The following is a 25745-nucleotide window of genomic DNA, read 5'->3' as shown; positions in this document are numbered from 1 at the left end:
TCTGACTGCAGCAGGAAGGAAGGGCCTGCGGTATCTCTCCTTCAGACACTGCGGGTGGTGAAGCCTGAAGGAGCTGCCCAGAGCTGTTACAGTTCCATGCAGGGGGTGGGAAACGTTCTCCATCAGGGATGATAGCTTTGCCATCATCCTTCTGTCTCCCACCACCTCAGCAGGGTCCAGGGAGCAGCCCAGGACAGAGCTGGCCTTCTTCACCAGTTTGTTCAGTCTGTTCCTGTCTGCAGCTGTAGTGCTGCTGCTCCAGCAGGATGGCTGATGCCACCACAGAGTCATAAAAAGCTACTCTTACATAAAGTCATTGCATAGGCCGACTAGCCAATTACAGATAGAAAGAGGAGGGTCATCTCTTTACCATTATTCAGCACACTGCTGAATGGTGTGAATCAGAGGAGAGTTGGACGTGGGGTACACCCCGTGGAGACTGAACAATAACTAGATATCCTGCTTCATCCAGCTCTGTTGACATCTCTCTCCCTCAGTAACAAGTCAGCCATCAGTTGACAGTCTCACCTGTTGGCCACACGGCTGTGCTCACACACCGCTCGCCCCCATGGCTTTCGCCTCTCCTCTGCGCATGCGTGTTCGGTCATCCGAGCGGAGACCATTTCCTCCAGCAGCAGCAGCAGCAGCGGCAGCAGCAGGCCTCGTAAAGCTCCGCCACACACACTCTCTCTCCCTCTCTCTCTCTCTCTCACACACACACACATACACACACACACACTCAGACACAAACACACGCGACAACACTACACACACTTATGCAGCGCGAGGACTCGTCCAAAGCAAAAGCCACGTTTTTTGGGATTGTCTCCTCTTTTCCTCCTCTACACCTGGATGTCCCCTCACCGCACGACTCCTCCTCATGGGCCTTCTTCATCGCTGATCCACAGCAAACATCTGGTCGACAGCACACACGGATCTTGTGGGTGAGTTGCCCTCAGTCTCTTGTTTTTGTCTCGTTGTCGCTGCAACACTGACTCCTGTTAGCTCGGGATATCTCACAGGAGGGGGGGATGTGGTTCTCTTTGGATTATGTTCTCCATGTGTGTCAGATTCTCTTCAAAAAAGCACCTCCAGCTGTTAAAAACAACATTATGATTAACGGGTCTCCCTGCACGGAGCTCATTTTAACCTGTTTCAGAGCGTTAGCATGTGGCTAAGGGCTAGTCAACGCTGCATCCATTATCGGACAAATGTAATGCTCCTTCCCCCCCTTCATTCATAACACACACATCACACGACTACACACACATCACACGACTACACACACATCACACGACTACACACACATCACACGACTACACACACATCACACGACTACACACACATCACACGACTACACACACATCACACACACAACCAGCCCGCTGGAACCACATAGAGGTTTTTATTGTGTGTGAACTACAATTATTATCTTGTTAAGGGTCATTTTGCATCTCCGAGTCTCCCACCTTCCCCCCCCTCAACCCCCTTTTTTCCCCCACCTTCCCCTCTCGTCCAGAGAGGTGCTGCTTGTCAACAGGCAACTGTTTGGGGGGCCCTAGACCAGTATGGGGGCCCCCAATTTAAACTAAAGCAGCGGTCCATAATGTGCAAATTTTGCAATGACAATAGGAAACCTTCCCTAAGAGGACCCCCCCCCCCCCCCCCCCCCCCCATCTGATAGCATCTTCTTTCATTGCCCTGCTGGAAGCTGGTTGGAGGCCCCCCAAAACTGATTTTAGCCTTGGGCCCTTACGGACACCCCCTTTTCCTCCACCCTCAGACGCCTCTGTCTCGGCTCTGTGGTTCCGTCCTTCACGTTTCACCCCTCTCTGTTTTCCAAATCCAAACGTGTTTGTTGATCCAGTTCAGTACTTCAGGGAAGAGGAGGAGAAAAGCTGTGAGTCAGTAAAACCAGAAAATGGGAAATACGCAGTTTTAGGATGGAAGTGATGGAGGACCAGAGAGAGAGAGAGAGAGAGAGAGAGAGAATCTGTTAGATGATAGTTTGTAAGTATTCTCTTGTTTTGACATTTAATATATGGGGGAGGGGGGGGGGGTAAACTGGTGGTCCTGTCTGATAATGGACTCAGGGATTTTAGCCACCTCAGCTCTGCACTACAGCACAGAGCTGGAGGTTCAGCCCCCTCAGCCCCCTCACGATGAGGAAACACTGATCCGTATCCGTCCGCTCAGAGCTGCTTAATAGAAATCTTCCTCCATTGTTGAAGTCTTCAACATTTCTCGTGATGTCATGCTAACACGTCGATCGTTTAGAAAGGTGGTCGAGCTGTAAAGGAAACAAAACATCAACGCTGATGTAATGATGCTTTTCAACCCACGGAGAAATGCTGTCCCTTTGCAGCTTCTGCAAAGAGGTCAAAGGTCAGGTCAAGCTGCAGAGCACCAGTGTCTTGTTGAAGAACGCTCAAGGAAAGACGCCTGCTAACAAACTGGTTAAACAAAACTGGAGTTGTTATCATGAATGTTAGTAATGTGATGCTTTTTGTCTCTGCAGCTTCTTTGTTGTTTCCTCACTCTGTAACTGTCTGGACTGAAGTGTTGGATCGTGCATACCTGCACAAGCTGTGGCATGACGGACAAAAGCGGTGTAGTGTTTGTAAAGTGTTTGTGTTTGAGGTGCAGGCTGCTGGCCTTTGTTGCAGACCGTTTCACTCACAATCATCCAGCGGACACTTTTTTAATATTTAACTTCTCTGTCTGAGCTTTTACTCTCACATGACACTGCTCAAAATCTGAAATATAATTCCTACAGATCTTGTTGGTATCATCACCTGGATAGCTGTTTTGGAAATCTCATCATTTTTCCCTCATGTTGAATAACTTGTTTTGATTTCCACTCGTCAATAAAGGAGCAGGATGTAACTCGGACATGTAGCATTTAAAACGGGCAATGCAGTCCAAAAAGCTGTCGTCCCCCCCCCCCCCCCCACCTTCTTGTTGCATTGTGGGTTCTAGGATCGGCCTAATTCAAAACAGAAAAAAAGGAGCACGAGCGCAAAAAGAAAATAGATGATAAACAAAGCGCTGATAAAAGCTCTGTGCTGAAACGCGTCCGCTGTTGATCCGTACGCTGCTACCCTAACAAACATATCCCTTTAATTAACCCCCCTATGAATTCACAATGAACAAAAAGTCCCAAACAAACGAAATATACAAAATGATCCACGAGAGTTCAGTTCAAATTGTCTTTTTAGTCCACAGAAGAAGAAAGACTTTCACTTTGCGATTACCGCTTTACTCCGTCAAACCAATGATGTTTGATCATCCAGGACAGAGCAGCATAACACGATGTTTTCATATAGTTTTGAATTTTAGATGATTATTCTTTTAATAACTACAAAACAGAACGACCTTATAGAGAGAGAGAGCTCATAGCGGACGGACGAGCGAGTTTGAGCGAGTGTGTCATGACGCACAGAGAAAGATGAAACAGTTCACCTGTTCTATTCACCTGAGTAAAGTGTGCTCTACACTGCAGACTGGAGTCTTTGTTAACACAATGTTTCTGTCAAAACAGCTTCAACGTGTGATGAGTGCATTGATGTCTGCACGTCCGCTCGCCACACTCACTGCTCTGATTATAATCAAGTGTTAAAACGCTCAGAACACGTCTGTGTGAAGGTTTATTTGAGGTTTGCTGTCTGTTGAAGTAAGAAATGTCATATTTGAATGTTAATACAAAGGCATTACTAACAATTATTAAAATCCTGAAGAGTCAAATGAATCAATAGATACAGTCGGCATCACGTCACAGTTTGGGGCGGGGCCTCCTGTGGGGGAAAAGAATCACAGAAAAAAAAGAACTACAGAACGATTACTCGAGTACTCGCTTTAACAAGAGTCATCGATTAGAGAAAAATTTGCATTTCTGCACCCCTAGTTAGCAGTATTGAGGGGTTTGTGGAGGTGTGAGGTCTTTGCAGCATGTAGGAGTCCACAGGCTGTCTATCAGGGCTAGGAGTGGGAATCTCCAGTAATGTAAATACTCAAGTTCTTGTATAATCTTGTGATGTGTTTTCTGCAGTGGTGTGTCCCAGCTCTGAATGAGAAGTGATGGTAACATAAGACTCTGTGAAGAGAGCAGTCCATGCTGCCTCTTCTTCTCAGCTCATGAAGCGGTTGTTTGTCGCGATGGAGTCTTGTTCTCCAGATCGACAAACTCCACCAGCTTGTTGAAACTTTCTCCTTCCACAATCGTTAATGGGAGCACATCTCCAATCACCGTTATACAGCCAATCTGCTTCCCTTTGTTACCATAACAACAACGTGTGCTAACAGGGTTAGCATGTTTCTGTCTCCTTGTGCTTAAAGCTCTTGTGGTTAAACAGCGACCTAATATTTCTATGATTCGCTTATATTATATATTAATATAATATAATCACTGCACATCATCTTTTGTTTTATTTGTCCTCTCGTCTTTTTGGGTAAATGTGTCCTTAGAGGGTTACCGTAGCTGCAGTAACGCCGTTTTTGTTGCTCTACGTTGAAAGAAGCTGAAGAAGTTAAACCTCTCTGTGTCCTGTTAGCTATATTTAGTTAACCTTAGAAAGCTCAGTTACACATGCAGCTCTAAGTTGAACTATTTCAGCCTACAACAACGTGTGTGAGTCCTAATACTATTTAAAAAACGAGTATTTGAGAGGGTGTGTGTTTTATTTGTATTTTCATGATTTTGTCTCTTGTGCAGAAAGTCTTTTTCTTTGTGACAGAATGTTAATGTTCTGAGACCTCGTGTGACTCAGCTCTGAGTAGTTAGTCAGACTGAACAGATCTCCATCTGTGAGGTCACATCCATCTCGTAGGATGGCAGGAGGCGTGCAGATTAACTCATTAAGTTCTTCCGTTTCCCAGATTCCCTTTGTCGATAGAGCTCCCTCCTCTTTTCACCAGCTGACCGACGGTGACGGCCCAGATCGGAGGAGTCTAATGAAGCTGCAGCTTGACAAGGACTTGAGGTGACAGGACACGTCTGTTAGCCCGGCCAAACGTCAGTGCTCCTCTTTCTGTAATGACTTATGAGAAGGGGGGGTGGCAGTCCGGTCGATTCCTCAAAGCTGGAGGAAGCTGAGCTGTGTTTCTGTCTTTAACTTAAACCCTGAGCTGGGTTTATGTGCTCAGCAGGGGAGGAATGGCTCCCCTGTCAGTACACTGACCATCTCATTGCACATTTGAAGCCCGTCCAAGGCCCCGTTGACCTCAACACAATGACCGCGTTTAGTTCGTTTTTCCCCCCCTCCAGCCCTCCGCTCTTCGGCGTCCACTGTCTCTTTAATCGGCGAGTGCAACGACAGAGGAGGGATTTATTGTGGTGCAGAGCTTAGCCGTATACTGGCACTCGTGAGCAACAGGCCGTCACAGATGGTGCATGACATGCTCTGCACTGTCGGCTCTGCCGCTCTGCATCGATGCGTCCAGCAGCATTTACTTTATTGCATTTGTTAGGCCCGGTGTTAGTGCAGAACCATATGGTGACCACTCACATCCCAATATGTTTTCTTTCTACGATCTATATTGCAATTTAAAAAATGTGTATCTTCTAATGAACAACAACTCAGATTTAAATCAAGCAACCTCACTTTTTATTTTTGGGCTCTTAAAGTCATGCAGGTGTAACGCAGACGATGCAGGATGCAAAGTGGCGGTCAGAGCCACGGCTCTATTTTAGAAGTGAAACCGATAAGACGTCTCCACGACATCTGCACTACTTCCTCTTCTGAACGTGCACCCAGCAGGTGTAGAGAGTAAGAGTCCGGTCAGGTGTACAGATGTGAGCTACAGTTTCTGTAACTCTTGGCTGATAAAGTGATCGAGGCCTCCTCTGTGTTTAGATGTTTTTTTTCTACCGGACAACTTCCTGTTTGGCCGGTCTGCACCGCCCTGTTTCCAGTTGACACACTTATAATTGGATTATCGCGATTAGTTTTGAAGCCATGTACAATACATGCTGTTTTCTGGTTGGATTGCAGACAGTGGTTAATTGATTTTTCAATTAAGCACCCAACTGGTGTCTAAATTAATCCAGAAATTGGTTAAAAAAAGTGACTTGGAAAACTTCCTGAAGAGCTGCATGTGTGAACGCAAACAGACTTTCAGATGTGTGATCGAGGAAACTCCCCCTCGTACCCTCCCTCTGAGTGATCCCTTCCCTGCCCAGTAGAATAGTGTCATTGTGGCTACCATCTTGCGTGCTATCTCAGCGGGCCTCTCCCATCTGGGCAGCGGCCGGTCAGTCAGGCAGCTCCTTGAAGGCTCGGAGGCTGCTAGCATCCCGCCCTGCTGGCTAGCTGCACAATGTAAGCAATGAGTAGTAGACCCGCAGGCAGGACACATGCCTCGTCTTTCACAACACCCCACGGCTCCCACTGACTTCCTGCTGGGAACTCTTTCCACTCGAGGATAACGATGATCCAACGTTTGAACACTTCTGGAGAAAGACTTTTCAAAGTGAAGGGACTCCTTTAGTGTGTCAGAGAAAAGCTTTTTTATGAAACCCTTCTATGATGGATACTTGCATGCGACTGTTTATAAAAAACCCATAATAACCATAAACGTTTTATAAATAGTGTCTGTGGTTGCTGAATACAAGAGGAAGTGGTTTGATAAAACGAGTCTCATCTGTCAGCTGAAATGTTTTATCATCCAGGTAATGATTTTCTACCTGAGGCGATCATTTAGAAATGTCATCTCAGCACAAAGACACAAATCATCTCAAACTGCAGAGTCCCTCTTTGACCCCAACTTAGAGCTATCACCGACACCTGGAGGCGGTGCCCGTGGTTCACTCCAGAACAGGACATAAAGCTTATCATTAAAAGGACCACTCTGCTGGATGTTTGATGTGAATGAGCACAGGGATGGAAAGAAGCTGAGGGACATGTTCTACCCTGAGGGAATCTAAAAAACCTGGAGCAGAAGCTCATGATGCAGATCTACTTAGATCTCATCCAGCCTTCAGGTTTCATCGTTTCATAGCTGCTTATGATTAAAAAATGACATTTAAGCAGTCCCACTTATTTCTCATCCTTCTAGGTTAGTTTGTAGTATTAAAGATGCTGTTGAAAACATTCAGTATGTTGCAACTTCCCGGCGATCATCAGGCGATTATTGATGCTGGATGCAGATCCACTCTGACAGACCACAGGGGGCAGGAGGATTCATCTGTGTGTGTCTGTGTTTTATCCTGAAAGAGATAAAGTGGTTTACAATTGAACAACCACTCAGCTAACTGCAGGAGTTTGATATTTAAGGTGTAAACCAGCAGCTGCCTCCTTCACAAAGAAGACAAACAGAAACAAATGCACAGCGGGTTGCTGCTCCTGTTTGAGTCACAGGATGATATATTTAAAAGTTGTTTTTTTTTAAAAGACTTTCATGCCTTTATTTTTTTTAGCGATAGGACAGTGGAAAAAGTCAGAAATAGGGAAGAGAGCCACAGGTCGGATTTGAACCCGGACCACCCGCTTGGAGGACCATAGCTTCTGTACATGGGGTGCGTACACTAAGCACTAGACTACCGGTGCCCACACAGTATGATATATTCAAATTCACATTTTTAGGGATGCACCTATGCATCAACATCATACCAGCAGATATCAGCTCTGTTATCAGTAGCTGATGTTTATTTGTTGTTGCAAAATCTGTTTAGTTTTGAGATCTAGTTCACCTCACTACTGATTCAAAGAAAGAGGTTTATTATTGGACGGATGAAGTCACCTGTTGGAAAAACTCTGACTTGTTTTCATGTCAAACTTGAAAGAACATGTTGCATTGTGGGAGTTGTTGTTGTTGCCGTTTAAGTGACATTGTGTTTGAGACTCAGGTAAAGCTTTGTCACTCACCTGATGGTGTCATGTTAGTGCAACATGTTAAATGTTATTGTAGTAGATTGTTTAGAGCTAGGGCTGCTCGATTGCATCGTTTCACCTTTACAAGTTCAAAGTAGGGATGTGCAATAGTCACATCCCAGGGCACCCATTGGTAAGCCAGTCTGCCTGATGTCACATTACTGCAGCCCTGCACACCGTCACAGAGGGAACTAACTGCTGGGCGTCATGCTTATTCTGACCGTTAACAAGCACACACCGCACAGACATCACAGATGAAGTCGGGGGGATGCTCGAGGTTGATGTTCAGTTACCTGAGTTCAGTTCTCCCAGCTGTGTTACTTCAACATTCCAGTTCTGAAGCTGGTTACCAACGCTCCGGTCAGTATGATGGTTTACAGGACACGGCCTTTAAACACGCCAATCTCCGTTTTCTAGTTCAGAATACTTCACTATCTGTTCCGTGTGCATGTTTACATCAGAGTGGTAGAGCACGGAGAGCAAACTGAGCTGCAGGCGGTCTGTGGTAGCAACCCCCAGTGGCGAGTGGTTGTGTTGCAGTTTGAGCATAACATTTGACCCGCATTGAAGGCAACATGAAAAAACATGAATACGTTTAGCTGACTTCTAATTCTAGTGAGTCGACTACACATGCACATCTGTAGTACGGTGGGGGGGGGGGGGGGGGTTGTTAGTTATCTATTTGGTGAGAGCTGCTCTCTGTGACGTCGTCCCTGTGTGAGGTAAATAGATGTAGTTTCAACCTAATCTCTAAACTCTGGACACGAGTCCCCAAAGCAAACAGAGGGTGGATTTCACAGTGACCTGTTCAACTCCACATATCTGGAGCTTACCTCCTCGTGTGTGATGATTCAGCGTCCACGCTCACACAAACACCTGCAATCGTTCATATGGAGGCCAGAACAGGCAGATAAAGATGAAGTAGTGCAGTCAGTGAAGAGATTTGTATCCGTTTATAGAGATATTAAACTCTGCTGGCACTATTATGAATGTTGAATAAAAAAAAAGGAAACCGGATGAGTCACTGATGATGATGATGATGATGATGATGATGATGATGATGATAACGACAAAGAAATAATCTGAGCAGGCTGAGAGGCTCCTCTTGCTTCCTCTTTTTATCTGCCGCTCCATGCATGATGCTGGTTTTGTGAAATTGAGTCATCAGATGCACTTCAAAGATAAAGCAAAGCCGTCTGCTTTAATGATGTCACACCGAGCGCTGAATAAGTAAGTAAAGCACCTAATACAGAGTTTTCCATTCAGTGAATATTTCACTTGATCTCCTCCGGGTGGAGAATCCCCTCAAGGCGATCTTTGGAATAAAAGCACATTTCTTCCCGTTGATTTCTTTTTTTTGAGAGATTAAAACAGAAGATCAGCTGCTCGTAGGATGTTTGTTGTTGACCATGGCCTAAAGGAAATTGGAAATGACATGTATTCTGCTTTTGGCCTTTCTTTACAGTAAATTACTGTATAAAAGAGTTTCATGGTTTTTTAGGCTGTTGTATTTCTTTATGTGGTTCCCTTGTTGTTATCAGTGTTAAGAGAGGCCTGTTGGTGCGTGTGCGGGGTTGTGGCCTACGTTATAGTCCTTAACCCCTCCCAGGGACAGTGGGGGTCCCCCAGTCTCTGGCACCCTTGTTTTGGGGGCTCGTGAGTTGAAATGTTGGGATCCTCTGGCTTTTAAACCCTTTCAATGATGATTGGCACTGTACAAATAAAGATTGATTGAAATCATCCACGTTTGTGGGAAGTGTCTATATTATATTTTTGTTGCTCATGTCACGTTTGCCCCCCATTCCCCCGCTGGCCTGCAATCACACTGTTCCAGGACTAACCGGGCCTGAGCACGGTTACCTCTACGTCATAAAACAACAAATGCATGTCTTTATGTGATCATGAAGCGTGCTTTGTTTACAAGACAGGTAGAGCAGAACATTTAAAAAAGGATGCACAGTCGAGTCTGCACATCAGAGAACAACACAGAGAACCTGACAGCTACTTCACTGACTTTTAGGCTTATTTTGAGTCGTTTTGGTCGGATACAGCCCGAACACTCGGCGAGCAGCCCAGGTTTGAGTCCAACCAGCGGTTCCTTTCCCGCGGTTCCTTTCCCGCATGTCATCTCTGATTTCCTACTCTGTTCACTGTCTATTGAAAAAAAGGCAGGAAGCCCAAAACAAACAAACAAACAAAAACCCCTCTTTGGTTTTATCCTGGATTCAGGGGGATGGAGGTTAATGTTGCAAACTCAGGCGTTGATGTGTTTGCTGCAGGAAAGGCTTAGCTAAGTTAGCTTGGTCATCCTCCTCTCTTGCTCACGTGCACATCTTCTGCTGGTCTTGCCCATCATGTGTGACCTTCTAAGCAGACCGTGGTGGGGTCAGCGTCAGAGGAAGATAACGCCACCCGTCTCATGTTTCTGCACAGCTCTGAGTTGAGTCTCAAGGGAACATAAGAATGTACGCTGGTTGGGTTTAGGACTCCCTCCCTGCGTTTTTCTTCTTCAGCGTTAACCTCATTGTGTCATGAGGAGGGCAGAGTTGGGGTAAATGTTTGGTTGCAGATTATTTTCATGCTGCCAAAAATACTTCCTGCATTTAGCCCAGCCAGGCGTCCAGAAGACTATCTATTGTTGTCGGCATATATAGGAGGAAATTGTTGTGATGATGTACAACAGTATTTATTGTCTCTCCAGCAAAGCATTGTTCCTGCATCAGTCCTGAAAGCAGTTCTAAATGTACCACCATGTATCTCTTTAACTCAAAGGATGTGATGTTTGAATCCAGCTCAGGGGAGAAGTCTCGACAACTATGTGTGGCTTAGTTTTGCTCTTGCAGCTTTAAAAGTCAGAGTTTTTTTTAAATGAAACATTTTTCTTTGTTTAATTGTGTAACTCAGCCTTTCCCAAACTTAAGACTGTCGCGGCCCAGTTTGAAATACAAAATTACTCCGGGGCCCATTATAAAATAAAAGTTATGACTACAGCTCCCACTGTCAGTACGGGTAAAATATTGGACATGACAACATGATCTTAAGCGAAGATAGACACAAAAGTTTACTAAACAGATAATAAAATATCTGGATATGGATATTATGTCCATGAATAGTCATGACAAGCCTTACTAATCACTCTGTCTGTTTGAGGGGTTGGCTCATGGTAAATATTGTGATATTTCTTTTATTTTTAGACGTGGTGGAGGCCTTTTCGCGGCCCTCCTGTAGTACCCACACGCTGCCCACGCTTTGGGAAGCACTGGTGTAACTACTGGAGAAACAGAAGTTGTTATCACTCATGCATTAGAGAACAGAACAACAGAAAACTGAAGCAGAGGTCAGTTAAACTGTAGCGCTGCATTATGACCACCGGGAGAAGCTTTAATGTGGGTCACCTTCCAGGTGGTCGTTCACTCCGGGGTTTTCATGACACCAGAATATCGAACGTCGATACGATACAAAAAAATCAAACAATATTGATACCGTTTCCATTAACGGCAACAAAAATATAAGTCCTAAGCGCGCACTCATTGGGGATTTGTTTTGCTTTTAATTACCTGAATTTTCAAACAAACTCAATCTCATCGACGTTTTGGTACTGAAATATTGTCAACGTATTTGTACAATTTGTCACCTCCTCTGCTCTGCTGGGTCTTTCCCTCAACCTGTCAGATACGATTGATTTTGGATAATGACCTACACAGAATTCACTACAACAGATGTTCTTTGTTGTTGAGAATAACAGCAGAGGCGTATTACAGATCCTACAAACACTTCAAATCAGATCCTCAGAGATCCGAGAAATACATGGAGAAGGTTTTGTTGTGAACTGCACCATAGGTCGACTGTCTTTTCAAACTGTCATCACAGCTTTGCAGACAAATCGATTCTGTAACTTCTGCATCGATATTTGCAAGGAGCACATGATGATATATTGCCGTATTGATTTTTTGAGCACAGCAGAGCAGTAGGCTGCTCTGTCTGTTCGTAAGAGAAAAAGGCAAAAGGTCTTAAAAACATCAGTGCACCACAGCTGCTCTCTCTCAAACATGCAATGTTTCTAAAGCTTGATCCTGACGACCATTTATCATTTTAAAACACGTTCTGACGACCTTAGTTCAGACGTGTGCAAAGTGAACAAGGACAGGGTACATTGATGTTTGATTTTACAAAAAAATACAGCCTCGAGTACAAATCTACACAACAAAGAGAAAAAGTTCTCATGGTCCATTTGCCCCTGGAGATGATTAAACATATAAAGTGGAATACAGATTAAAGGTCACACGGCTCTCTTTACACAGCCTGTCCCTGGGCTGCAAGAGTGAACAGGGTTATCACTGCACTGTACAATGTGTGTGTGTGTGTGTGTGTGAGAGAGGCTTTTGTGAATTTACCCAAGAAATCCCTGAGCCCTGCTCTCCACAGGCCAGATTGTCAGTTGCTGCCTCCGCAAACATCGGCTCTTCTGCAGTTTGGAAGAAGCAATGCTTCGTTGTGTGTGTTTCACCGTCTGCCTGGGATTTCTCACCCACACCATTTCCATCACCCCGTAACCCCATGTGCTCTCCTGTACAGGTGAAAACAGACTCCCAACGTGGTGCCCAAACTGCAAAATGTTTAGCCTACACATCCTCCTCTCTGTACAAAAGACAACATATTCAAATACTGCATATTCCTTTAACTCTTCATCGGCTCTGTGTGGGCTCTCTGCTGTGTTTCAGCTTCTCCTAACCCCGGAGACTGCATGGCAGACTTTGTCGGCGTTCTCGGTGTGGAGGGAAGTACAATTGTTGATAACGTGTTAGAAGAATCCCGTCCTCTACTTGAGGGACTCTTCTTCACATTCAGAGCTAATAGTAAGAGATAAGAATAGTCTGCGAGCAGAAGATTGTGCACGCATGTGAATCATTGCAGTGTGTATTTAATCAGAGCTTTAAATAGGGGCGGGCGGGGGGGAGAGAGGCCTCAGTGTTTCATGTCTGACTCACACATACAAAGACGGAAACAGACCCAGCCCTCAGACCTTCACTTGTTTCCTGTATACAGACAATGCATAATGTACTATCAGAGCAGCGTGCACTGATTTACCTCCGTCGGGCACGTCTCCCCTTCACATAATGAGGCTACGTTTCTTAACCTAGACTGAGAAAAGACACTAATGACCTAGTTAACATTTTCTCTGGGGCTCAAACAGAAACTGGTAATTTTATTGCTTTCATCTAAAAAAAAAATTGGACTTCTTCTTCTGGTATTTAATGAGCGTTTTGGCATTTTTTTGGCAACAGGAAATGCCAAGTTTTAGCAATGTTTGCAAAATATTTTTTAATCCAGGATGTTTTTTTTTTTTTTTAGCCGTGCTGCACCAGAGGAGCGTTTTAAAGGAGTAGCTCCTTGATGTGTCAGAGGGAATCATAATTTCACTTCCTGCCAGCATGTGAATATGTTTGCAAGGTCGTGCATGTGTAAAAAATGTCTGTGCGCACACACACACACACACACACACACACACACACACACACACACACACACACACACACACACACATGCTCACGTCTTGTGTCTAAGCATGCACAGCAGAGAGAGAGAGCGCCTCACACTGAGTGCTAATGCAAGTCTGTGGTTGTTGAATTAATAATTCAGAGGGCTGGCATCGCTGGGTGGAGCCTTTATTATTCATGGTTGGCATCGGAGCCGGCAGATGACTGCTGTTAATATTAAGGACCTGCAGATACAAAGCAGGCAGTCTTCAGGACTCTCTATCCCCCGTCTTCTGACATCTACACCTCTCCTCCACATTTCTCTAACTACTCTTTTTTTTTTTTTTTTACGCCTCCTCTGTTCTCCTGATCTCTCTGTCCACACAATCTGTGAGCAATCTCTTTCTCTTTTTCTATCAACCTGCCTCTCTCTCTCTCTCTCTCTCTCTCTCTCTCTCTCTCTCTCTCTCTCTCCCAGCATGCCTCAGTCTCTCTGTGTGCTCGGCCTCTCTTTGTTTCTTATTCAAAGCGCTGGGAATGGGATGATTAATTTGCAGTTAGAAAATGTTATGTAACGGGAGACGACGATATTCCGCTGGGCCTCAAAATGAATCTCAAACATTGAATTATTTAAAGAGCAAATAAATATCAGCGCCCTGAGCATTTTTCAGCCCAAAACTCATTCAAAAGCTGTGCATGTAGTTGTGTCAATTTGGAAGTTATTTCAGGGGGGATTGCCGTGCATTAATGTGTGCATTTACCCAGAGTCCTTCACTCTGTCTGTCCTTCTTTTCTGACTAACATGGTCTACCTGTTTACCTACTTTTTAGAGGATCACCCGCTCTACATCCTTCTCATTTCCTGTTTAATCACTGCTAAAGTAATCTGTGTTATCTCTATTTTGAGTTTTCCACCATCCTTTTCATTTCATATTTTTCCTTCATCGTCTCCCTCCATCCCTCTGTGCCTCTCTCTCTCTCTTCCTCTGCAGTTAGATTTCCCTCCATGGTGTCACTGCTCCTCTCTCTGAATGCTTCTTTTATTTAAGAGATTTGGAGCTCCAGTCACCGCTAATGCCGCTGCCATATTGTACCCACCACCCCGCCGCGGCGGCTGCTGCTAATGACATTCTTTGTGTCTCCGGCGGCCCCGTGCTCTGCCTCCTCGTCTCCTCGTCTCCTCCTCGGGTCTGAATGGAGGACTTGTCATGTGTTGCCATCAAAGGAGGAGGCGCAGCGGCAAGCAGCTTCCTCCTCGCTCATTCTCTCGCAACCCCCCTGGGATGTTTGAAGCCTCTCTGTGTGTGTGTGTGTGTGTGTGCGTGTGTGCGTGTGTGCGTGTGTGCGTGCGTGCGTGCGTGCGTGCGTGCGTGCGTGCGTGCGTGCGTGTGCGCGTCCCTGAACCCCTCTGGCTCTCTGCAGCAGGTCCAGGTCCTTCTGTTCTTCTACATGTGACCACAGACTCATTTAAAGTCCAGCCTGCTGCAGGATTGTGTCTTCATCTCACACGCTGTGGTTCAGTTCCATACAGTAAACTGTGAACTTGCTGACCCCGCCCCTTATTTGATAAGAGCGGTGTAAGTCAGATGGAGCCAGCGGCGTCAGCTTGGCGTGTATTCGTAGCAGAACAGAGCGCAGAGTGTTAGTGAACGCGGTGATTTCAGATGAAGGTTTGACATTCTCATGTTGTTGATTATTCTCATAGGTTAAAAATAATTTCTGAAATAAACGATCAAATCAACAGCTGATCAGGTTTTTGTTTCAGTATCGGGTTATTGTGTTACCAATGAGCTCATGAACCTGCTGAAGACTGCTGATTATAAAAGGATCAGATTTTCATTTGTTTTCTTTATGTTTGTACCACCTTCTCTCCCAACGTGTCTCAGGAAAAAACCTGATTTAAGTCTTCCAAGTTAGACTACATTGACAGCAAGCTGAGGAACTTAAATCATTTAAATGAATTATTTTTCAAAGTGGGCGCTTTATTTTGAAAAGATAAAGTTCAGTTCAATCCCTGACAAATAAAATATTTTTATATGCCATCAAAGTGTCTCGGACTTTCAGTTTAAGACTGCCTCTCATTAGCTATTCGACTAAGAGCACCTGATTATTATTATTATTATTTTATTTTTTTGACCCAGTGCAGAACTCACGTCTACCTTTTTTCAGTTCAGTCGTATTTGTTTTTTTCACACAGTGAATTTGCCACGACTTCTCCTCAGCCTGTAAAAAACATTTTCTTAAAAGCGTCTTCTGCAGCTCCCAAAAGGTCGTCGTCTTCTGCCTGTGAAGATAACCCCGGCTTCTCTGAGCTCCTTTCTGTGATTTTGACTTTAAACTGTCTCACAGCAACTTGATGAAAATGTAATTGTGGTCGTGCTAACTAGCTGGTGGTGGATTGAAAGATGTCTCTGTTGGTGAGATAATAAAAACAGCATCCTGTATGCAGCACCAAAGACAGTTCAGATATAAGCGGCCGGCCCCTGCACGGCGGGCGGTCTCCATGAAAACGACGGCAGCCTGCCCCCGCCTGCGTGGATATGGAGAGGATATAAATAGCTGGGGCCTCTGTGAGTGTGTGCCGAGACTGGAACCACAGCACACAGAGCTCAAACAATAAGCTGTCACCACTACCCCTTCCTCCCCTCGGCTTTCTCCCATCCAGCAGCCTCCTGAGCCTGAGCGGGGGGAGGGGGGGGGGGCTTCTCTCTCCCTCTCCCTCTCCCTCTTCCTTTCTTTCTTCCACTTCCTGTCTCTCTGTTTTTGTAAGCTCTCATCAGTGGTGAGTCCCGGCCCGTCACCTGTTACGTCAGAGAAAAAGGGGCAGTGGGGGCCGCCTGTCTGTCTTTTTGTCAAAGGGGGGGTGGGGGGTGGGGGGGGAAGACGTTTCTCTGTCACGCTGCTCTATTTTTCATTCAGTCAGATAAAAATAGGGGATGACGCCCGTGGATTAGACACGCACATGACTCCTTGGCTCTGCTGCAAAAAGAAAAGATGTGATTTATTTTTCTTTCCTCTCCTGCTCAGCTCGGCTTCCAGTCGGCCCACCCGGCTCTTTGTTTTGGTTCCTGGTCACGTTTGGGAGTCTGTGACAAATGTTGTATATCTAACGATGTCGGACTCTTTCATTATGTTTCATTACCTCGTGTCAGGAGGAGCAGGGGGGAAACGAGTGTGACATCAGTTTGAAGTTCATATTCTGAGACATCTTGTGAATCTTTCTGTGGCTCCTCTCACACCTGAACTCTGGACACCCTTCAGGTCCTGCAGCCTTCTGGACTGTCATGCCTGCACCTCACAGTGGGAGATTATTAGTGTCACATACACGCTCACAACTGAAGTTACTCTGTTTGGTTAAGTTCGGGGAAGGGGAGGGGGGCTGGAAATGGTGTGCAGGAGGAGGAGTCTTGAGTAATGGTGACTGTTTCTGGTTAATTTTGTATCAGGACCTGGGCCCGACCGATATGAGGTTGTTGGCGCCGATACTGAAATTAATATCAGGGAGAAAAAAACCTGATACAGTGGTCTATATCTTTCTTAGATTGATACAGTCAACCAGATAAAAGATATTTAATGAAGACAAGATGGTCACTCGACTGGAAAATAACTGTGCATGTACGTGCATCACCGCTCGACACTCTGGAGGGAGATAATAATTGTTGTAATCCATACAGCGCCCTCTGCTGGTGAAAGAGAACTGCTGAGTGTTAAACTCAAATGAACTGCTAATTGACTGATGAATGAATCGAGTCATAGCGGCGAGAGAGAGAGAGAGAGGGGGCGTGCAAACCTTCACCAGGCCAGCAGCGCCCATCGCAATTTAGCTTTTTCCAAACTAGTGTAGCCAATGTTGGGAACTCAAGAGTGCAGAACAATGTGAAAGCAGCGTCAGGGTACTCTTGCGTTCTGTGCTGCTCTTGAGCAAGGCACTTGAATCGTATCCCAGCTAGAAGTCTGAGATTTAGAAGGGCAGTTTATTTTTAAGATTTAAAATGCAGCACAAACAAACCACAACCACGCGGACCCCATGAGCCTTTCATTTCATTCTGCTGGAGAAGGAAGAGGAGAGTTCTGTAGCGGTGGAAGCAGCACCACAGCTAAAAAGAAGGAAGGTGATGTCTGAAAGTGTTTCATGTGGCAGACGCAGACGCACACAGTGGTCATGATTGAGTAAGCCAGAGTCTCTTCTTAACTTTCTTTGGCTCCCTGATCCTCCAGCTCTCTCTACTTGAGGTCTGAGTGTCCCCTTCATGCACCTGTTTGGAGCAGTTTGCTCACTTCTGCTCGCTCAGCCGTCTCTGTCATGAGCTCAAACTGAGTTTCAGTGAAGTTCAGTCAGTAGTGATGTAAACATACGCTCCGCTCATGATCAGTGTTGGAGACCTAACTGAAAATTAGCAACTAGCTGCATTTACTTCCAGAGTCAGGCCCCGTCTCCACCTAGCGTTTTTTACCGCACTGCGTGTTGGTCCTGTCTCCATGACAACAGTCTGTTGACGAAGGCCGCTGTATGACTGACACTGCTCTGTTACTTTTTACTGCATTTATTTTTATTTGAGATCGTTTGTTTCCTGATCAGAGACGGAGTGAAGAGGATGTGGGTGCAAGACACGATCTGTAGGAGGCAAAACTACGAGAAATTTCATATATTTGGAAAAGGCCGCCTTTCTGAAAAGTAGCCCAGCACAAAAAAGATGTCAAGCACGGAAAAAATGACGATGGGCGCTGCGCTTTTTCTCCATGCGGTCGCTTTCTGCTGAGAACGATCTCTACTCTACTCTGAAAACTATTGAAAAAAGAAGCTGGCGCTCAGAAAAGCCGCTAAGTGGACACGGGGCCTTGCTGCATTGTTAAAGTTACTACATGGCAAAGTTTCTCGAGCGTTCATTTATTAGCTTCAATCCTCGTTTTAATGTTCACATCATTTAGTGCTGCTGTGGCTGACAACTTTCACATTTCAAATAACGCTGTAGTTTCAGTTTGTAGGTATTTTACTCAACCGTTGATATGAAGCTCGCCGCCGTCAACAGTCGTTAGTCCGGCTTACAGATGATGGAGCGGGCGGTGTTTTAAATCAAGCCGGCTGTTTGGATGGAGAGTCTCCTCCTTGGTTGCTGTGTTGTACTTTAGTCTCTTACAACATTTGCACACTGTTTTTGTTTGTTTGTTTTCTGCTCACCCTGCTGCTACACCCTTCTTTAAAACAACTCTTCAAATCTTCACTTAACACTCGGTGTTTGTACGCCCATCGTCTTCAGATACTGAGGTCCAACAACAGAAGCCAAAAGCAGAAAGCGCCCTCTAGTGGTGTAAAAAAAAAAAGTATTGCAATGTATATTTTGTCAAATGGATTTAAATTGTCCCCCAGAGTTTAGTGCAGGGGTCGGTAACCCCTTCTATCAAAAGAGCCAACGATCTTGATGAAGAGAAATGTACACCATAACAACTTTGAATGAGAAGAGTTCCTCCTGTAGCTACCTGAGTGCTCTGTCATCTCACCTGCTGTTATCAGGGTCAGGCGGAGCGGAGTGGGACGGTTGGTATACGACTGAGAGAGAGAGATGAATGAGAGCTGAGCAGAGCAAGGATGTTGACAATCTGACGGTACTCTATATCTTTATGTTTAACCTCATTTAAGGGTCTACATTCAGAACATTGGGGTTTAAGGCAGCACCCTCCAGATCTGTGCGACCACCTATCATCTCTGCCTCGAGTCAGTCCTGGATCTCACTTTTGTTTTTTGACGTCTGAGACCCGATGCTCAGATCTATCACGCCTTACAGTTTCCTGAGCTGCCATACATGTCTTGAAAGTACCGTATCTGCTCTGCTCTCTGCAGCAGTGCAGGACTCACTCTCTTGTCCCCAGACGGATCCTTTTTCACAAAATGCGTTGTGTGCTTGTCCTGGAAATGTCCGTCAACATGACTTTTGTTGTTGTTTGCATATCTGAGTGACAGCAGATAGCCAACCGTTCAGAGTGGAAAGGTGCCGTTGTGCACAGCTCCGCCGAGGCAGGATATGACATCACATTTAGGATGACGACATATAAACCATAAACAGGGTAGCCTTTTAATTTATATTCAGAAAATACTTTGAAACAACAGTTATAAATACAAATGGAAATGTAAAAAAAACACTCGACTGTTTTGGCAAAGCTACAGGGACGAGCTGTATGTGGCTCTGGAGCCTCGGGTATCTGACCCCCGGTTTAGTAAATAACACATATGGTTTTCCTACATCCGTCTGAACCACTCACAGGCTCACCTGGGTAACCTTTAAATCCATGTAGGAAGATTCAGAGTTGGAAATGTAGTTCAGTGTGTTGATTAGAGCCCAGCCTCCAAACATTATGTCTGAGGTTCATTAAACACAAGATCAGATTTTAACAGTCAACTTTATTTCATTCAGTTCATATGATATCTGAGTCTGAAACCAGGATTGGGTTTATCTTCTCAGGACCGCCCCGTCTTTGAAGGACTGAGTTTGGTTTTGGACTGGCATTGTGCAGAAACAGTGTTGTACCCTGGTCTTGCCTTATCCCTTCTCTGAACCCAGTCTGTCAGAGTCCTGGAGCATGTGGAGGCCCAGCAGTGATGGCCTGCTGTGGAGGGGGGGTCGGAGGGGGGGTCGGCTGCTCAACCGCTCAACCACATGAAAAGGACACGAGGACACTGAGGCTTATTAAACTTCTGGTGGTACAGCTTCATTATCTCTCTGAGTTTGCACTAATTGAAGTCCACTTCCTGGTTCCTCACACACATAAATACTAAAGTTGACCATGAAGAGAGGCTGCCTTTGACTTTGATGTGCTCCGCCTCTTCTTTTCTTTTTCCACTAAAAGACCAAGAGCTGACAACACCAGCGCCATTTTCTTCTTTTTATCAGACATTATTCTCCATTAGTAGACGACCTGTAATACGAGTGGTGAGCGACAGCGGGGTGAAAATGGTCTTCTCATATCATAACAACAGACTACCGCCCCCTGCTGGCATGGAGAGTTATTTCCTCTCACGCATGAGCAGAACGTACGTGGTGGTTGGCCGTCGGCTGTAGTCTTTGCGGTGTGTTCAAGTGCAACTTTTTGGCCACGACGTGAGGCGACGCTACAGGCGGCCTTCGTCACCACCAGTTCTTTGGCGTCTGCTCGGTTTGTCAGGGACTTTAATTGTGTTATATCAACTGAATCAGCTTGTTGTCTGCAGCAGTGACAGACACTAACTGAAGGTATTACCTCACTGTCATCACCAGTCTGTTATTTGCATATTTCCCATCAAAAGGTTTCACATTTATTCACGGTGTGAATTCATATGTGTTCCTGATTTACAGTCGTAGACAGCCTTGCTGTCATGAACTTTACATATGGGGAAATGTGACGCAGCCGCAAGTCATTTGTTGTTGACAGTTTCATGCTGTCCACTTTGCAGAGCCTGCAGCACTGTGACTGTTTCTGTGAGCTCGTACAGTGCAGTGTATTTGCATGCAGCCAGTAGGTCACATTTCCATATGCCAGGAAGCTGTGACATAAACGAGCTTTCACTGAGACCGAGTCGAGGTCTGGAAGCCGTAGCAGCCCTTCACTTTTGATTCTGCCTTTATGATAATAAAACCTTAATGTCAGAATTATGTGATGGCAAGAAATATACATCTTTATGTGTAAGTATATATGGCTGTGAATGTAGTTCTTTGATTGATTGCTTGTAGAAGGAAGTGTATCTGGTCTGTGCATCCTCCATCGGCCCAGCTGCTGCTGAACAGTCTGATCAAACAGGAGAGCAGTCAGTCACAGGGAGATCTGTACACACTCATTTCCATATGTAGGCCATAGAAACCACAAACAGGCCGGACACCTGTAGTTCAGGTCGAATGCTGCCTTTGTCCACATTCACATGAACAGACATGTTATTCTCCCACAGCTCCACAGAAAATTAAAGTATGGGTTTGAGATAAAAAAATGAAAAATCAGCCTTCATATCCCCGTCATTTGTACTGCATGGTACATCACATAGTCGACAGCTGTAGCCTGAATCTTAAGAATTAAACGTACTTTCTGCAGTCTCTCTTCTGTAAAGTTCACCTGAGTAGGAGAAGGCTAAAGAAAAACTTCTGGAAAAACACAAGTATTGATTTGAGTCCTGAGGGTTGTGCTAAAAATTCAGAGTCGACGGAGTGAAGAGCTGCTCTCTCTCACGGAGCCGACATACAGCTGCTTTGTCTCAGACGTGGAATCAGTTAGTGTTGTGTATGCTGCTATTGTGTGATATAACTCGACCAACCAGTGTTGGAATTTTAATGGGAATGTTGTTTACAGGTTGATGTATATCGAGCTGTTCTTTGTCGACTGTGATGGGAGAACAGGGTGAATAATAACTGAAATATGTCCTTGTCAGTAAAATTGAATTTCCAATTTAACCAACTTAGTCTAAAGGTAAGAAAACATTCAGTTCAGAGCGGATCAACTGTGTGCTGTTGCACTAAAAGTAAAAAGCTGAGCATGGTGGATGGCGCTCCGCTGTGTGTTTGTGCAGAAATGTAGGCTATGTGTCGTGCAAGCGGTCATTTTGTGAATAAATGAAAAATTCAGTTTAAAAAAAAGGTCGGAAATATACTAGGGTGGCCTGCCCCATGTGTGGGAAACACCGTTAATATGTCCATAAAGTGTACCCAGTGCATTTATCCAGTTAGATTTCATATATTTATTTAAATTGCAGAAATAAAAGATTTAAAAGTAAGTTAGCATGTTAGCGCCATGGGGTCTAACGTCTAAAAGTCAACGAGGATTTTGAATGTGTTTGTGGTTAGACTCCTGAAATAAGGTCTGTGGTTAACACAAGCTGAAGAGATGTTGGTGTTTTGTTAGAGCACATAAACTACGTTAGGTAATACCTCCACTTGTGAAGTTTGAAGTTTTTACTCGTCTTTAAAAAGGCGGTTGCTAACAAGCGGCTAAATGAGACTACAGCGGTTGTCGGGGACATTAAAGGTCATCACGCCGGACACAGAGGGCGGGAACTCTCTCACTAGTCGGAGATGTCTCCTGTAGGTTTAATCTTTAGGTTAAGGTGAATATTATGTTAGTAAACTATTTATTAAGCTACGTGGATTAGTTTATCGGAGATCGTCTGAAGCGTAACGCTAGTGACGTCACAATCATCTAACCGTGGTGGAGTTAGCTTGTAGCATAACGTTAGCTTTTTACTTCTGTCGGGCACATTAACGCTTCAAACATCATAAAAATGGCGTTCATCTGTGAAGATCATCCTGCTGAACTAAACGCCTACGCTTCAGAAACGTGTTTAACACAGAGATTATTTATTAATGATCCAAAATCCAATGATAACATCCCAGAGGAGGATTCTCATTGGACCCCCATGGAGATGCTACTTCAGGGTTGGTCTACAAAAATACGTCATATGGTTTGTTCTCTATTGGATCAAATGAATACTCTCATAACCAGAAGCTCTGTTCAGACTGTCGTTTCAAACCGCCATATTAACGTCTCTGTGAGGTTCCGCCTTCAATCTGAATGTCGCTGAGGCGTAAAGACTGGACGAAGTGACCCCCCCTCCACCGTCTTCAGAGGTAGTAACAGAGACGGCTTCAGCAGGGGGAGCGCAGCGCTGTGTGTGTGTGCATGTCAGACTGTGTGTGTATGTGAAGCTCCCACTGTGCTGTACTTTCCGCAATGTGAATTCACAGACTGGGACCCCAATATGACGCCGTTGGGGATCAGTATGGTTGTACGAAGACGTGATGACGGCAGAGCTTAGGTACGGCACTTTAGCGAAAAAAGTCGCCCGAAAAGGGTTTGAGAGAAACGGACGGCAGAGTCCAAAATACATCAAATAAACTTCCCGTGCGTTTCCTAGGAAACACATTTCAAAGATTCTGTTCGATTGTCGTTAATTCAAACCGGCTTCAACAGAACACAAAGTGAAGCTGGAGCCAGTTTCTGCACCGTGTTTTTGACCCTGATGTGTGATCAGTGAGGGGACGCTCTCTCAGGCGGTGATTTTAGTTTTCCAACATCTTTGAGAAGTCTTAAAGTAAGGCCTGAACGTCTGAAGGCTCAGATCTGCTTCAGTGATGTCTCTCACTGTCATGTTCTGTGTTTTTAACGGAGCGGTAAACCTTCAGGAGCGTCAGCATGTCTGCACAGTTTGCTTTTATTCTTCAGCTATAATGAACACACAGGAATTTGTCTTGGAGGCAGAGTGCAGTGAAATATTAATGCTCTGAAACAATCATACTGATATAAAGTACATGAGCACAGGGGGGGGGGAGGGGGGGGGTTAGAGATCCAGCATTCACTCCATCAGCTCCTTTATTAAAGCGGCGCTCTGCACAAAGCAGATCTCTCTAAAACACAGTAGTAGTAGTAGTTATTATTAAAACAGCACATGAAGCACAAACAGTAATAACATCAGTGTGGTCGGTCGGAGCTGTGATGTAACATCAGGGTTTGCTGGAGCACTTCCTGGTGTGTTGCCATGACTCCATCACCACTCGGAGTCAGAGGGAGCGGAGGGAGATGTGACTTTACTCGAGTCTGCCACATCTGTTATCTGCACTGAACTTGAAGGCTGTATGCTATGTGACCTTTACACACGGAGAAGCATGTAGTTATTTATATTTGGGTTGTTGGTGTCAAAGCGCTCAGCCGACATGATAACGGTTAAAGTATAAATCAGTAGGCTGTGTTACGACAGACGAGAGCACAGCACATTCATGCGTTGCTGCTGTTGGCGCCTTCAGCGGGGGGGGAGAGAGATCCCGGGGCGGTCCGAGTGGTGGGTTGTGTTCCTGTGGGTTATCAGCTGGAAGCACAAATCCAATCGATGCACGCACGCACATCAGGTAAAATACCTTCAATCATCGTGTGGCATCGTTAATCTGCTGCTTCTATAGGAAGCATAAAGACTGAGCAGCAGATCATGTCTGTCGTTTTCACTTTCCTAAGAAGTCAAATCCACTTTAAACAGAAACCAGCTGGAGGGTTAAAGCTCAGAGTTCATCATGATGAAATGTAAAAATCAAAGATGTGTGTTTATGATTTAAATTGAGTGGATATAAGAGTCACATTTATTACAATCAAGTTCATTTTTATAGACTTAAAAAACAACTAAAATGTTATTTCATCATTTTATCACTGAATTAATTCAGACTTCTTTCCGTGTATTGATATGATAACAATAGCAATTTTATTTCTATAGCACATTTCATGACAGATGAGCTCAATGTGCTTTACATTGAGGTTAAAAACAAAATCAAAACACAGCATACAAAATAAAGAAAGTGTTTCCACAGTCATTAATAATTCATACACACGACAAAGCAAACATGAGTTACCACAAAAGTGATCATACACACACACACACACACAAAAATAACTATTCATATGCTTTCGAGAACAGATTTTGAGTTTAAAAGTAGAAACAGTAGTAATGGACCTCAGGTCAGCAGGTCACAGTTAGTCCTCCAGAGTCTGCGATAAGAGCCGCGTCCCTACCAACCAACTGCCCGCCTGCCTTTCTAAGTATCTGTTTGCTCTTCACAGCGGCGATCCAATCGACGGATAGCAGACCGTTGCTCTTTACCAATCAGAATCAAGTATTTCACACAGCAGTGTAAACATAGCACCTGGTGGTGTTTGAGCTCTCTACATCTGTTTTCTTCTTCTTCTCTGTGAACCTAAAGGAAGTGTTTGGACTACTCCTCAGTCTACTACAGAACACCGAGCTGACAAACTCTCGACTCAGAGACACTCGACCGACCTGAAGGAGAGAGAGAGAAGTGAGGAGTGTGATGCTGAAGCTCTCTCTAAAGAGCTCCAAGGCATTCCTCAGCTCTGGAGTGAGATAAGAATAGCCCTCGCTTGTCTTCCCTCTATTGGTCAGCTGGTGCGGCTGTGGGCTGGTGAGGCGAGCTGCTTCGGTTCCAGCAGCAACACTACAGACGTACAGAACGGCGAGGAGAGAGAGAGGAGCCCGGGGCCCTCTGGGTGCAGCCCAGCAGCCCAGCAGCCCAGCAGCCCAGCAGCCCAGCAGCCTGGCCTTGAATATATTTGGCTCTTGTCAGTTTGCCTACAGATCTGCAGTGGTCTGCTATTAGGCTGCTTCCTGTTTCAACACAGGATGAGGCTGTGAAGCTGTAGATCTGAGGGAGCATGGGAGTATCCAGGCCGTCTGTAGGAGACGACTCTGGAATGACACAGAGCGGATAATGCTCAGCAGAGAGAAGGTAGCTTTGCATAAAACAGAGAGTGAAAACGATGTGTTTGTCATACATCTACCTGAACCCGACATGCAGGGAAAGAACATACAGGATATCTCGATCTATAAATGATTCTCTTACTAAGGATGGGGATCTTTGGGTGTCAAATGATTCGATTTTGATTTTGAT

The 25745-nt window shown here is 45.0% G+C and overlaps 1 protein-coding gene across 1 annotated transcript in view; it reads left to right on the top strand.

The window, feature by feature from the left end:
- Positions 1 to 626: 626 nt before the first annotated feature.
- The window catches only part of LOC109999534 (C-terminal Src kinase), a 48770-nt gene continuing 23651 nt past the window's right edge, over positions 627 to 25745 (top strand). Inside the window, exon 1 of the mRNA XM_020654594.3 lies at positions 627 to 944. The gene's annotated coding sequence lies outside the window, so the exon portion shown is untranslated. The remainder of the gene's footprint in view (positions 945 to 25745) is intronic.

This window comes from Labrus bergylta, chromosome 3 (assembly GCF_963930695.1).
Source record: "Labrus bergylta chromosome 3, fLabBer1.1, whole genome shotgun sequence".
NCBI lineage: Eukaryota > Metazoa > Chordata > Actinopteri > Labriformes > Labridae > Labrus > Labrus bergylta.
Note: the sequence above shows the minus strand (reverse complement) of the source record. Positions and strands in the feature narration are given on the sequence as shown.